This window comes from Phocoena phocoena, chromosome 7 (assembly GCF_963924675.1).
Source record: "Phocoena phocoena chromosome 7, mPhoPho1.1, whole genome shotgun sequence".
In the NCBI taxonomy this organism is placed as follows: domain Eukaryota; kingdom Metazoa; phylum Chordata; class Mammalia; order Artiodactyla; family Phocoenidae; genus Phocoena; species Phocoena phocoena.
In genome coordinates this window covers 56,547,277-56,562,128 of record NC_089225.1, presented here as the reverse complement: position 1 = coordinate 56,562,128, position 14,852 = coordinate 56,547,277, and the positions used below count along the sequence as shown (strand labels likewise).

The 14,852-nt window shown below is 35.6% G+C and overlaps 1 protein-coding gene across 2 annotated transcripts in view; it reads left to right on the top strand.

Moving 5' to 3' along the window:
- OLA1 (Obg like ATPase 1) overlaps positions 1-14,852 on the top strand; it is a 169,090-nt gene that overhangs the window by 30,212 nt on the left and 124,026 nt on the right. The window lies entirely within an intron of this gene.

Genomic DNA, 14,852 nt, shown 5'->3' with positions numbered 1-14,852 from the left:
TTTGTCTGCATTTTTGCTTTTCCATGTGTTGAAAAGGCAGAATTGATAGAGGAGGGGATACCATTATTTCAGAGGAAAGAAAATCATCCAGGTTATTTACTAAAGATGAAAGGATTAAGGAGAGACTATAGATCAGCTAGTCCTTGATGGAGAGAGGGATATAAAGCAAAGAGAGAAAATAAGTAGAGCTATATGTTGGTTTGTGTTCTTTTGACTGTAGAAGTGAACCAAGAACATAGTAATTCTCTGACAAAATAGAAAGTTTTAGGTTAAGGCTCAGGTCAAGACTGTACTTTATGGTAATAATATTAATAATATTATAATGAGCAAACGAAGGAAACATAAATTAGAGGTGGGGTCTGGTTCAGTGCTTTTGTTTGGTACTGGCCCTTGACAGATAACTATAAGCAATTGAGAGTGAGCATTTAGAAAGTTTGAGTAATTTTTTGGGCATTTGAATTTAATTAAAATATTGTGCTAGTATTTATGTATTTTTTTTAAAAATTCATTTGCCTAGTAATTCATTTTTATTGTATTTTACAAAAGCCAATAACAGGTAGTTTGAGAAGCACTAGTCTAGGTAGCTTTACTTGGATGAAGGTTTGGAGACACCTTCTGGAAGGGTTTGGAATGTAGGCAAAGAATAAGGTTATATGTTTGTGTGTGTGGGGTTTCAGTTATGTTGAGTAGTGTTACCTAATGTCTGTACATTGGCGGGAGCCTCTGTTTTCCTGACAGTTTGTTTTTTCACTGGTTCTGGTGACTGATGTGAGAGTTTCAAAGAGAGGGTAGAATCAAGTGTGACAACTGGGTTTCTGGACTGGGCCAATTGAATGACTCTTGATGCTACTCACTGAGATGTTAAATACAGAAGGAGCAGCAAGTCTTGGCAGAGTCAAAGAGTTCAGTTTGGGACAGTTTTTTGAATGTGTACCTGGGACATCCAGATAGGGATGTCTTTAAGTAAGTAGTATTGATAGGGCAGGTATGACAGGAGGATGGGGGGCAAGAGAACTGAAGGTTGGGGTGTGAGTGATTGAACTGATGTGTGGGATAGAGCTTACCATAGGGTAGCAGTGAAGGTAGGAAAGGACTGAAAAGTGGAAGGATCTATTTCCTGATGAGGTTCAGGAACAGGTATGTTGGCTGTAAGCGGGTGTGTGGTTGAGAGGGATATTTGACTTAAAATTTTCAGAGCTGGAGCAGTTTCGGGTGATGATAAGTTCCTGAGAATAGCCTGAAACCATTCATATATGTAATAAAGTCTTTGGTTTTGTTGTCTCTTGTATAATATTCATCTTATATGTTTTTCTAACCTTTAGGGGAAAAATGAATTTGGTTAGGAGCATACATACTTTATGGTATTTCATTCAGGCTAAAGATATTGTTGTTAAGAAAGGGAAAAAAATCCAATTAAACTAGGTAACATGCTTTCTTGTAGTGATTGATTTCAAATATGTTAAACTGTGAAAATATGCACCTTAGAATTGATGAAATACAGTATATATTATTGTATAGTGCACAGAACACAGAATGATACATTTATAACAAGAATTTTTTAAAAACCTTTGTAGAATTACAGGCAATAAAAAAGACTTGAAGAGAATAAAAGGATAAAGTGATTACTTTGAAGCTATGAAAAGTGAGAATTCTTTAATTCCAAATTATGGTATATTTTCATCTTCAACTGGTTATTAAATATGAGTGTGAAATAAAATTTTATCTTTAATATTACTCTTTATAAAGGTTATTTTCTTCAAACTTCTTAAAGTCACCAGAAATGCAGTTCATTTGTTGTTTATTTAATATTTAGTAATTAAATAGTAAATGTTTTTTCTGTTCTGGGTGCTGGAAATATATAGTGGGTAGCAGAATCTAATACATTTTCTCGTTTTATGAAGCTTCTAGTCTAGTGGTGGAAACAGATATTGATTAATTATGTTAATAAATGTGTAATTACATTATTGTATTTGGACTTAAAAAAAGACGTACTTGTGAATTGTTTACTTATTTGCTTATTATTAGCATGTTTGAAACTTGTCTTATTTCTTTACTTCATTTTAATTTTGGTGTGAAAAATCCATTTTTTATGTTAATATCTTTTAGTTTCTCTATTTTTAAAAATTAATTAATTAATTTACTTTTGGCTACATTAGGTCTTCATTGCTGCGCACGGGCTTTCTCTAGTTGCGGCAAGTGGGGGCTACTCTTTGTTGTGGTGCGAGGGCTTCTCATTGCAGTGGCTTCTCTTGTTACGGAGCACGGGCTCTAGGCATGCAGGCTTCAGTAGTTGTGGCGCGTGGACTCGATAGTTGTGGCTTGCAGCCTCTAGAGCACAGGCTCGGTAGTTGTGGCGCACGGGCTTAGTTGCACCATGGCATGTGGGATCTTCCCAGACCAGGGATCGAACCGGTGTGCCCTGCATTGGCAGGCGGATTCTTAACCACTGTGCCACCAGGGAAGTCATCTATTTTTGTTTTATACAGTTGGTTTAAACTAGTAAGGAAAGGGACAGTGTAGGATGATATGTATTAGTGTGTTCAGGGCACTGTAAAGCTTTTCGTTAGAACTTCTGAAAACAGAGAGAAAAAAATTTTAATGATGTGTTACTGTTACCATAGGGTAGCAGTGAAGGTAGGAAAGGACTGAAAAGTGGAAGGATCTATTTCCTGATGAGGTTCAGGAACAGGTATGTTGGCTGTAAGCGGGTGTGTGGTTGAGAGGGATATTTGACTTAATATCCCTCTCAACAGAGGGATATGACAGAGTTTTAATTTATTAATGTTATGTTTCTCTCCGTTAGTTTGATTCTTAAAGGTTAATTTTCCCCTCACCTTGTTTATTTCCCTTGGTTATTAGATGGATGTAAATATATACCTTGCATCAAAAATTTATACTTGTTTTAAATGTAAATAGTTATTCTGACAGGTTTGTTGGCTTTAAATCTTTTTTTTTTAACTTTTAAATCTAGTTATTTTAACAAGCACTCTTTTTTTAATTGAAGTATAGTTGACTTACAAAATATAGTTTCAGGTGTACAATATAGTGATTCAATATTTTTATGTATTACACTTCATATAAAGATATTATAAAATACTGACTATATTCTCTGTACTGTACATTACATCCTTGTAACTTACTTATTTTATACCTAGTTGTTTGTACCTCTTAATGACTTTGAATCTTTAGATCACTCTGTTTTATTCATTTGACACATTATTTGTGGAGCTTCTCTTTTTAGTGTGCTAGATTCTAAGGGATGTAATGGTGAGTAAAAAGAAAATGACCCTCCTTTATGGAGTTTACAGTCCAGTGGAGGAGACAGACATTGAATAAATGGTCACATGAACACTAGATGTCATTCTCCAATTGCGTACAGAGAACAGAGACAGTATGTGTGTGTGTGAGTGTGGGGTGTTACCTTGAGGAAGTGATGATTTTGCTGAGAGGCAAGGTTGGGTGAGGGCTAATAAGTTAGCAGCAGGAGGGAAGGAGAGATTGATTATTCAGAGTAAATGGCTTGTTTCAAAGGCCCTAGCACAGTGAAGGAATTGTCAGCGTGGATAGGATTAATAACAAGGAGTAGAAGTGATGGAAAAGATCCTGGGAGGTAGCTGGGGATTCACCATGTCCACTATATTAAGGATTTTCTTCTCTGATGACTTAAGTATAAAGTTTTGAATGGAGACTTGGGGCAGGGAGGCAGATTAAAGTGTTTACAGGAGTTATTCAGTTGAGTTGCATTTTTAATGTTTTTTTTCATACTTTTGTTTTATTGTATTTTTAAAGTTTTTTTGAGGTCTCATTAAATTTCTTTAATTTTTTATTGAAATATAGTTGATTTATAATGTGTTAGTTTTACGTGTACAGCACAGTGATTCAGTTATACATACATATATACATGTATATATATGTGTGTGTGTGTGTGTATATATATATATACTTTTTAAAATTCTTTTCCCTTATAGGTTATTACAGAATATTGAGTATAGTTCCCTGTGCTATACAGTAGGTGTTTGTTGGTTATCTGTTTTATGTATATGTTAACCTCAAACTCCTAATTTATCCCTCTCCCCCCACCCCACTTCCCCTTTGGTAATCATAAGTTTGTTTCCTATGTCTGTGGTTTTTTTTTTTTTTTTCAAGTTTCTGAAGACATTTATTTCCAACATAAAGGCAACATTTAACAGTTTGAAAATTCTTGGTGTAAAATTCACGTAACTATAGCTTTGGTCTCACAATCCCTGGTTTTAGAAACTTTTTGCATTGCTCTGTTATCTGTGGGTCTATTTTTGTATTGTAAATAAGTTCATTTGTATCTTTTTTTTTTTTAAGATTCCACATATAAGCAATATCATATGATATTTGTCTTTCTCTGTCTGGCTTAACTTCACTTAGTATGATAATCTCTAGGTCCATCCATGTTGGTTGCTGCAAATAGCAATATTCTTTATTTATGGCTGAGTAATATTCCATTGTGTGTGTGTGTGTGTGTATGTGTGTGTGTGTGTGTACACACACACACATACATGTGTGTGTATATATATATATATATATATATATATATATATATACATAGATACTATACACTATATCTTCTTTATCCATTCATCTGTTGATGGACATTTAGGTTGTTTTTATGTCTTGGCTATTGTAAATAGTGCTGCAGTGAACATCGGGGTGCGTGTAGATTTTCAAATTATGGTTTTCTCTAGATATATGCCCAGGAATGGGATCGCAGGTTCATATGGTAACTCTGCTTTTAGTTTTTTAAGGAACCTCCATACTGTTCTCCATAGTGGCTGTACCAGTTTATATTTCCACCTGTAGTGTAGGAGGGTTCCTTATTCTCCACACCCTCTCTAGCATTTATTATTTGTAGACTTTTTGAGGATGGCCATTCTGACTGGAATGAGGTGATACCTCATTGTAGTTGTGATTTGCATTTCTCAAATAATTAGCGATGTTGAGCATTTTTTCATGTGCCTGCAGTTATTTATCTGAGGTATATATTCCTTTCTTTGGTCTAAGTGTCAAACTGTTTTTGAATGTTGATGATGTTCTAAATAATCATCTTCCTACTTAATTATTCCCCCTTTCCCAAAGTATTTTGAACTTTTGAAATTCTGCAGAAATTATTTCTTGATCCAGATGTGTTACTCTTCAGCTGACTGCTTTTCAGGTTTCTTGAACCATACAGAACATTTTTTTAATGGTTTGCATGATTTAAAAAACTAAAAACTTTTAAAAAGTGGGAATTTCTCCATACTTTTGCCGTGTGGCACCTATGATTTTGGATAAACAACTCTGACTAGATATGGGTATGTTATACATTGCTAGTTATATGTATTAGCTATAGAACAGAAATTCTTTATGAATTCATAATTTTCCTTTTTTTTTTTTGTTTTTGCTTTTGGTTTTCCTTACTTGATCATGTCATCGAGAAAGAAAAATAAGTTTCCAGTGTTTGGGAAAAAATAAATAGAAATTAACATTCTAAAAATTACTTAATGGATTAACTGCTTTTGAAAACAAAACAGATACCCATTATACTTAGTATATATCACTTTTATGGAAAATTTTGTTATGAAGATTTTGTTTTAAAAAGCTAAATACCGTGTTTGTTTATTTTAAAAGTTTTTTGAAGCAAACTATCCACATTTCCTTAATAGGTTAGTTATTCACATAAGCTGAGTTAGCTTTTTTATGAACCAAAAAAACTAGCCTTCATTCACTTTGAAGCAGAAACGCAGAGGTATGACGTTCAGGATGTACTTTTCAAAGTGGTCTGTTAAAAATTAGTTGCTGTTTAAATGACATTAAAGATAATAATGAAAGGGAAAATAAATCAGAATCATGTTAGCATAAAGCAACTATTTTATTTTTCTGCCATTTCAGTCTAGTGCCTAGAGTAAAGTGGAACGAATGTGGGTTTTAGAATCAAACTTGAGTGTAACTGTCAGTTCTTACTTTCTAGCTGTGTAACTGTGAAAAAGTAACACCTTGTCTTTGAACCTCAGTTTTCTCATGTAAAATGGGGATTGTAATACTGTACTTAAAGAATTATTTTGGAGTTTAAATAAACGATCATTCTGTGTGAGTGCATATAGACTGTTATTTTTAATGCTGCTCCATTGTTTTTCTTGTGAACTTAGATTTTTAATTTCTACATTTTTTTAATTACAAATTTTAAAAAATTATGGTAAAGTGTTCATAACATAAAATTTGCAGTTTTAACCATTTTTGAGTGTACAATTCAGTGATGTTAAGTACATTCACATGTTGTGCACCCATCACCACCATCCATCTCCAGAACTTTTTCATTTTCCCAAATTGAAACTCTGTACCTATTAAACTGTAACTTCCAATTCCTTCTTCCCCCAGCCCCTGTCAGCCACTGTTCTACTTTCTGTCTCTGAATTTGACTACTCTAGGTACCTCATATAAATATAAATGGAATCATACAATATTTATCCTATTGTGACTGGCTTGTTTCATGCTTCATTATTTTACTATTTTTTTATTTTTTGCCGTACGCGGGCCCCTCACTGTTGTGGCCTCTCCCATTGCGGAGCACAGACGCACAGGCTCAGTGGCCATGGCTACGGGCCTAGCCGCTCCGCGGCATATGGGATCCTCCCGGACTGGGGCACGAACCCACGTCCCCCGCATTGGCAGGCGGACTCTCAACCACTGCGCCACCAGGGAAGCCCCCTGCTTTATTATTTTTTAACTGCTGCACCATTGTCCACAGTATGAAAGTACCAGAGTTTATTGAATTAGTACTTCCTATTTGTGGGCATTTATTTATTTATTTTCCCAGCTTTATTGAGATATAATTGACATATAACATTGTCAACGTGATGATTTGATATATGTATATATTGTGAAATGATTACCACAGTACGGTTAGTTAACACATCCATCACATCACATAATTAACATTTTTTGTGTGTGTTGAGAACATTTAAGATTATTCATTTAGCATCTTTCAAGCATGCAATAGAGTATTGTTAACTATAGTCACCATGCTTTACATTAGATACCAGAACTTAGGCATCTTGTGACTGGAAGTTTGTACCCTTTGACCAGCATCTCCCCATTTCCCCCACCCCAGCCCCTGGGGTCTACTCTCTGTAGCCACCAGTCTACTCTCTCTGTTTCGAGTTTGGCTTTTTTAGATTCCACATGTAAGTGAGATCATACAATATTTGTCTTTCTTTGACTTATTTCACTTAGCATAATGTATGGGCATTATCATTTCTGACTTTTTTTTTTTTTAAACAGAGAATGTTGCTAATGGAATTCTTATACAGGTTTTTTTGGGTTTTTTTGGTACATGTCTGGGTATTTCTCTAAGAGATGCCTAGAAGTGTAATTACTAGGCCAATGGGTATATACACTTAAAATTCTATCAGATACATCCAAATTCTCCTCCTTTATCTCCAAGGGGATAATAGTGTTTTAATTTTTTTATTTTTTGAATAATTTTAGATAGGTCATATATTGGAATAGGTAAAACATTTACATGGTTCAAAGAGAAAATTGATGTAACATTGGGGTATACATTGAGAAATCTTTTTCCTACTCACATTCTGATTCCTCTGTCTTGCCTTTATAAGTGAGGCATTTATTAGTTTCTTGTGTTATTTTTTAGAGCAAGGCTTCGGGAATTTTTTTCTTTAGTGGGGCAGATAGTAAACATTTTGCTCTGTTGCATGTTCTTTGTGTCTGTGTGTGTTTGCAGCACTTCAAAAAGTGTAACAATCATTCTTAGCTCTAAGGTCATACAAAAATAGGGCACAAGCCTTAGTTTGCTGATCTCTGTTCTAGAGTTTGTTCATACAATGCAGACACATGGGGATATATTATATGTGTCATCTTCGTGAAAATACTTTTATCAGTCTTTTCCTTTGATTTCTTCTATTACCTTTATACTTAGAAAGTTCTTATCCTTCTCATAATCAGGTAAATATTCACAACTGTTTTCTTCTAGTTGATTTCCCATTATTTTTTTTGAGATAGAAAATAGATACAGTAAAGTATAAAATGCACAAATATGAAGTGCATAGCTGGATGCATTTGTACATGTATATACACTTGTGTAACGACCACATAGATCAAGGTAGAGAACGTTTCTGTCACCCTTCCCAGTCAGTTCCCCACTCAGGGTAATCACTGTTCTGACTTATATCATCATTGATTAGTTTTGCTTATTCTTGAACTTCTTATAAATGTAATCGCACATTCTGTATTCTTTTGTGTCTTCCCCCTTTCTCTCGCCATAATGTCTGTGAGATTCATCCCTATCGGGTATATCGATATTGATAATTTGTAGTTTTGTTAAGTTAGAAATTTTGATTTTATCCACTTCATGGGTAATATGCAGGATTATGTCACTTAGTTAACAGAGTTGATGCTCTATCAACTATGTATGAACACATCCTGAACAGATTTTAGTGGGAAGAAGTTTGGGACAAAAAGAACTGCCAGGAGGTTTTTATAGTATTTCATGAAGGAAATAATGAGGACTGGATTTCAGAAAACTGTCAGTGGCAGTTGAAGGTAAAGCAAATTTGAGAGACTTTGTGAAGAAGGGATAGGCTTTTCCTACATCTCACATAAACAGGAGTCTCTTCAAATAAAACTGTTTGCCAAAGATTCAGTACAGAATAGGGAAACAGCGACAATATTATGGGAAGCAAATTCTTTTAAAATTCATATACATGCAGTAACTTGTAACAGGTTTTCTATTTAGAAAAATGATTAATTTTTTCTCTAGGGTTTTGTGAGCCGTATGACTTGTTTTAGAAGCCATGTAACTTCCTATTGTTAAATTTTTAAAGCTTTGAACATGACGAGGCTATTGATTTCACTGAATCCTTAGCTTTTTAAAGCTGGCATTAGAAGTTTTGAAGTGATTTTTCAATAGGAAGCTAAGGTGTTTGTGTGTTATCTGAAGGACAGCACCTTTGGCTCTATCGTTGCACCTACTGTCAAGCTGTTTATAGATAAAACTTGTTAGTTTCTCAGCAGCTACTTAGAGATAAGACCTTGTAGACTGGAAACAAAGATTCTGTTTTCTGAGGTATGGGACAGTTGTGTTCCCCATTTAGAAACATATAGGAGGTCCAGATTTATAGAACTGCTAATTATAAAGTATGTAATCATTTATAGTTATAGGAAACAAAATTTCAAATGCAACTTGATTATTTTCAGCTAAATTGGTATGTGTTTGCTTGTGCGTGTATTATGTTGGTAGTGATGATGGGAGGATGGGGTATGTGGTGCCCTGTTCTTTCCAGAGTTCTGTTCTCCAGTTGCTTGTTAAAGGGATAAAATGTAGGGAACCTGGGATGACTATACAGCCAGCATGTTTTTAAACTACCTCTTCAGGGTATGAACAGGCAGTTATGGCATGGCAAGCACTTCAGCATTAACATTACTAGCCTGTCTGAATTGTTTTGGCATTTTATTTTGATTTCCAGAAGAAGAGAAGTGATTATTAAGTACCTAGTATGAATTAGGTACTATGGTCGATTCTTTCTAATATATTATTCTATTTAATATTAACAATTCTGCAGGATTGGTGTTATCCCAGCTGTACAGATGAGGATACTGAGAGAGAGAGGCTAAGCAGTTTTGCTAGGGTACATAGCTAGTATACTGCGCATAGAGTCCATCCTTATTCTCTTTCTTTATTTGGCCGAGCGGCGTGGCTTGTGGGATCTTGGTTCCCCCACCAGAGACAGAACCTGGACCCAGCAGTGAAAGCGCCAAGCCCTAACCGCTGGGATGCCAGGGAACTCCCCCATCTTTCTTCTTTAAGTCCTTTTTTCTTTCCAGGTTTTCACCAGTACCACACTGCTTTTGTACATTTTTAGATCTAAATGTTTAGAATCTATGGGACTTCCTGGTTGTCTGGTGGTTAAGACTCTGCTTCCACTGCAAGGGGTGTGGGTTCAAATCCTGGTGGGGGAAGTGAGATCCTGCATGCCGCGTGGTGTGGCCAAAAAAAAAAAAAAAGCGTTTAGGATCTATATAGTAAACATGTTCAAGATCCATGTATTTGTGTGTGTGTGTGTATGTGAAAGAGAGAGAAAGAAAATTCAAGTGCTTGGTATACATTGTTTTTCAGAGACTACCTGCTCTGCACAGTAGTGACCTACAGGTATAACTGGAGACTTTTCTGAAGAGACAGGTGCTGTATAGTGATTTTAAAAGAATTAGGTTATAGTTTTATTCTTTTGTTGCCAGGAAATATTATTAAGTACTTACTATGTGCCAGGCTCTGTGCTAAGTGGTTTTTGTGAGGAATTTCATTCAGTTCTCAGAACACGTCAGAAGTAGGTACAGAGGGGTTAGAACATCTGTCCAAGGTTACATAGCTGGTAGATGGTATAATTGGGAGTAGCACTCAGTAAGGCAAGTCTGACTCCAAAACCTGCACCATTAGCCTTTGTACCAGTGCTGACCAATAGAAATATAATGTGAGCTACGTATCTAATTAAAATTTTCTGATAGCCACATTAAAAATGTAAAAAGTGAAATTAACTTTAATAACATATATTTAATCTATCAAAAATATTATTTCATCATGTAGTCAATATGAAAAATTATTGATATATTTTTGGTGCCATGTCTTTGAAATCTGGTGTGTAATTTATACTTAGAGCACATCTCCGTTTGGACTAGCCACATTTCAAGTATTTTAGCCTCATGTGGCTAGTGGCTATAGTATTAGATAGCTCAGCTCTACACTATATTCATAGAAAGAAATCTGAAGAGATACCTCAAACTGTTCATAGGTTTTTGGGAGAATAGAATTGGGATGGAGAGAGAGGTGGGTGACTTTCCTTTTTAGATCCTTGGCTTTTTAAAAAGTGAACATGTATTACTCTGATTTTTAAAACATGAGGAATTTTCTTATTTAAATACCAATGTAAGGTATGCACAAATGACTCAAATAAAATTCTCAGGAGTTCTGTATTAAATTAAGGAGACGATGGCTTTGGCTTAGAATGCTGTGGTTCAGGAGTTGTCAGTGATCTTCTGCCATCTCTGTAAAATGTTTGATTTTTAAGCTGGGCTAATCAAATTAGTTCTGCCAGGATGATTTAGTTAAGAATTTTACTCTCAGGTAACTAAATTAGTGGGTTCTGTTGTTGAAGTACTTCATTGAGAGCTCCCACACATTATATTTGTATGGTCTGTACTGCCATAAAAATACTTGCGTTTCACAGGGAGATCAGCTTGGTGCTTTGTGACCACCTAGAGGGGTGGGATACGGAGGGTGGGAGGGAGACGCAAGAGGGAGGAGATGTGGGGATATATGTACGTGTATAGCTGATTCACTTTGTTAGAAAGCAGAAACTAACACACCATTGTAAAGCAATTATACTCCAATAAAGATGTTAGAAAAATAATTTATACAACATCTATACTGCATAATATTTTGCAGTCTTTAAAAATGTTAATGTAACTGTGGTCATTGAATGAAAATACCATCACCATATATTATTACATGCAGACATAAGACTGCGAAAGAACATTTATAATGTGATCTTATTTTTAGTAAAATACAAACACATAGAAAATCTGCAAAAATATATGCAAAAATGCTAGCAATAGTTACATTTTGTTAGAGGGAATATAAGTAATTTTCACTGCTTTTTTTTTTTTTGCGCTATGTGGGCCTCTCACCTCTGCGGCCTCTCCCGTCGCGGGGCACAGGCTCCGGACGCGCAGGCCCAACGGCCATGGCTCACGGGCCCAGCCGCTCTGCGGCACGCAGGATCCTCCCGGACCAGGGCACGAACCCGTGTCCCCTGCACTGGCAGGCGGACTCTCAACCACTGCGCCACCAGGGAAGCCCTTCACTGCTTTTTTTACTGCCTTTCTGTTGTCATAAATGTTCTCAAACTAAATATATTCTGGCCAGGTATTGTTTCGTAATTAGAAAAATAGCCTGTAAGCCTGGTTTTATTTTGAAAGAAAAGAAAGATAATGTAGTTCTGAAAATTAATTTTGATTATTTTCAAAAATATTTTTCTCGGGCTTCCCTGGTGGCGCAGTGGTTGAGAGTCCGCCTGCTGACGCAGGGGACGTGGGTTCATGCCCCGGTCCAGGAAGATCCCACATGCCGCGGAGCAGCTGGGCCCGTGAGCCACGGCCACTGAGTCTGCGCGCCCGGAGCCTGTGCTCCGCAACAGGAGAGGCCACAACAGTGAGAGGCCCGCGAAACGCAAAAAAAACAAAAAAAAACAAAACAAAAAAAAAAAATATTTTTCTCTGTTTGAATCTTTAGCAGACAAAAAAACCCCTGTAAGTAATTTAGAAGGAAAACGAAATGAAAGAATTTCATAGAGTAAAAATACCTAAGATTTTCCAGTTTTATTTTATTTTGTTTACATTATATACTAATTCCACATTCCATCACTCCCTTTTTCTTTCATGTTTTCCACAAATCCTACTGTCTCTGTCACCTTTAAGTTAATAAATTTTGGGTAAGAAAAAAAATGTGCATTTCTAAGATACCTTACTGTTATGTAGTGAAAATGTGTGTGTGTGTGTGTGTGTGTGTGTGTGTGTGTGTGTGTGTATGTTGAGGGGAGAAGAGGAGGCTGTGGGGAAGGCAGGACTGCCTTTATACCTTTTTGTTCTAATAACAAACTAATTCCTTTTTGTGCAGGTATCTCTTCCCCCATTCCATGTATTCTTGGTAAGGCGATATTATCCATCTTCCTCCTTCTACCCTGGGAGGCTGTGGGAGCTTTATCTGTGCCCTTGCCAAGTAGAGCCAGGAATTGGCCCCCTAACCTGAGCTGGGCTTTGAACGATGAAAAGATTGAGTTAAGGTCATTGAGAGCTCATTGAGAGCTCAGTATTTCATTTCATTTGGGTTTTTTCCCCCCAAGAGTAAGAATGATAATAGGAAAAGAAGCATAGTCTTCTAAATAGATTCTTAACAGTTTTATTGTCTTTACACCAGTTGTTTTAATATGCCCAGTGCATTCATCTAAACAAAATTCCTTTGTTAATTTGTCAAAGCAAAGGGAAACCCTTGCTAGCCATGCCAGCCCATTGTTGTTTGAGATATAATCAGTAGCCATCTACTTGATATCAAAAAGTATTCCCTTAAAATAGATTGAATTATATGCAATTTAGGTACAAAAACTTGTGCTTTAGAAAAAAATTAGTGTCATTCCATAGTCCACATAAAATTGTAAGTTAATTATGTGTTTATCCTCACCCCCTGTCCATCATCTCTAGTAAGAAGGCAGTTTTGGTTTTATCAGATTTCACTCTATTTCTTTTCTTTTCTTTAAAATCTGAAAGGATATATGCTTATTTTCTTCTCCTGATTACAGGGAGGAATTTAGTTTCTATTTGAATTTACTTTCCAATGTTTATTTTCCTTAAAAAAAGGAGTCTACTTCAGTAAGTAGAATATTTCCATTTTGGGAATAATTGCTAATTGTAGTTCGATTTTGATGTCATTTCTTTTTATTTTGAAAGATCTCTGCAGTTTTATAATTCTTAGGAAGTGTGTCTGTCATTCCCCCACACCCCAGGATGATTTTAAGCCCTTGACTGATTTTACTTCTCTTTTGGGCTTACCCTTCTCAAACTGGACAGACAAGTTCTTATGCGGTAGAATTAAGATTAATCTATGTAGATGATTTCTGTGCAGATGGTTAGAATTTTTGACCAGGAAAAATAAAAGCCTTATCCTTTCTCCTTTGTTGTCAATGGCAGATGCGTCTTCACTCAGTTTTGTATTGCAGTTACTCTATATCTGTTTAAATTTCATACGTCTAAATTGCTTAGTTAGAGCTTTAACAGTAAGATTCCAGAGGGCTACTATAGTTTTGTTGCCTGTGTTTGCTAAAAAGGGATGAAGGTAACATTGATGGAAGGAATAGGTTTTAAGTTGCCTTTCTAGTTGTAACCCTCAAGGCACTATGACTTTATTGAACTGCTAAATGAGAAGGTGAAAAGGCTTTCATTTAATTGCCATCCCCCCTTTTAGGTTAAGTTAGGTGTTTATATGTTTTGTAAATCACCTTTAATTACCATAAACATAAATTACTGTTTTTCAAGAGACCACCTCCCCCCTTCCTCAAAAGCACGTCATTTAAGAGTTTAAAATGAGTCACGCATTTTTGCCTAAACACAAATTGCCAATATAAAGCTGTCTTTGATTGTATCCTAAAATAATGGTTTTTTTTTCCTTTGGGTCCTGTAATTTTCTTTTTCAGCAGTATTTATTAAATTAATCTAGTATTGGATTGCAGTAAACAATCTGACCAAAAAACATATGTTTCCTTTGTTTCTTCGGTACAAATTCAATGGGTTAAGTAATTATGCAGTGGTTCTCATCTACATATACAATGCATTCTAATAATCAACTTCTGTTTACTGTGGAAATAATGCAGCAGTAGGAAACAGTTCCTTCTAGTTTGCATTGTAATATTGTATACATTGTAATATTGTATGCAGTAATCTACTAGCTGTTTACAATTTAATTGCTTGAACATATCCTCATATTCATGGTGGTCTTATATCTACTTTAGGTGCTTGAGGCATTCTCATTTTTTTCTAGATTGTCTTTTCCAACATGTTTTAGAGGTCTCCTTTCCTGTCCTCTGCTCAAAATAGCAACTATATGGATTCTTTTTAAAACTCTTCTCTCACTAACGAGTTGAAATCACTCAGGGATGGAAGGGCAACTTCTAAGGTCCTGGAGAGTCTCTTGATCTTTTAAACATTAAATTTTGAACCACATTTTTCTTAGTTGTCAGAACATTGTCATTATGTTAAGTTAAAAATGTAAGGTTGAGACTGATTTG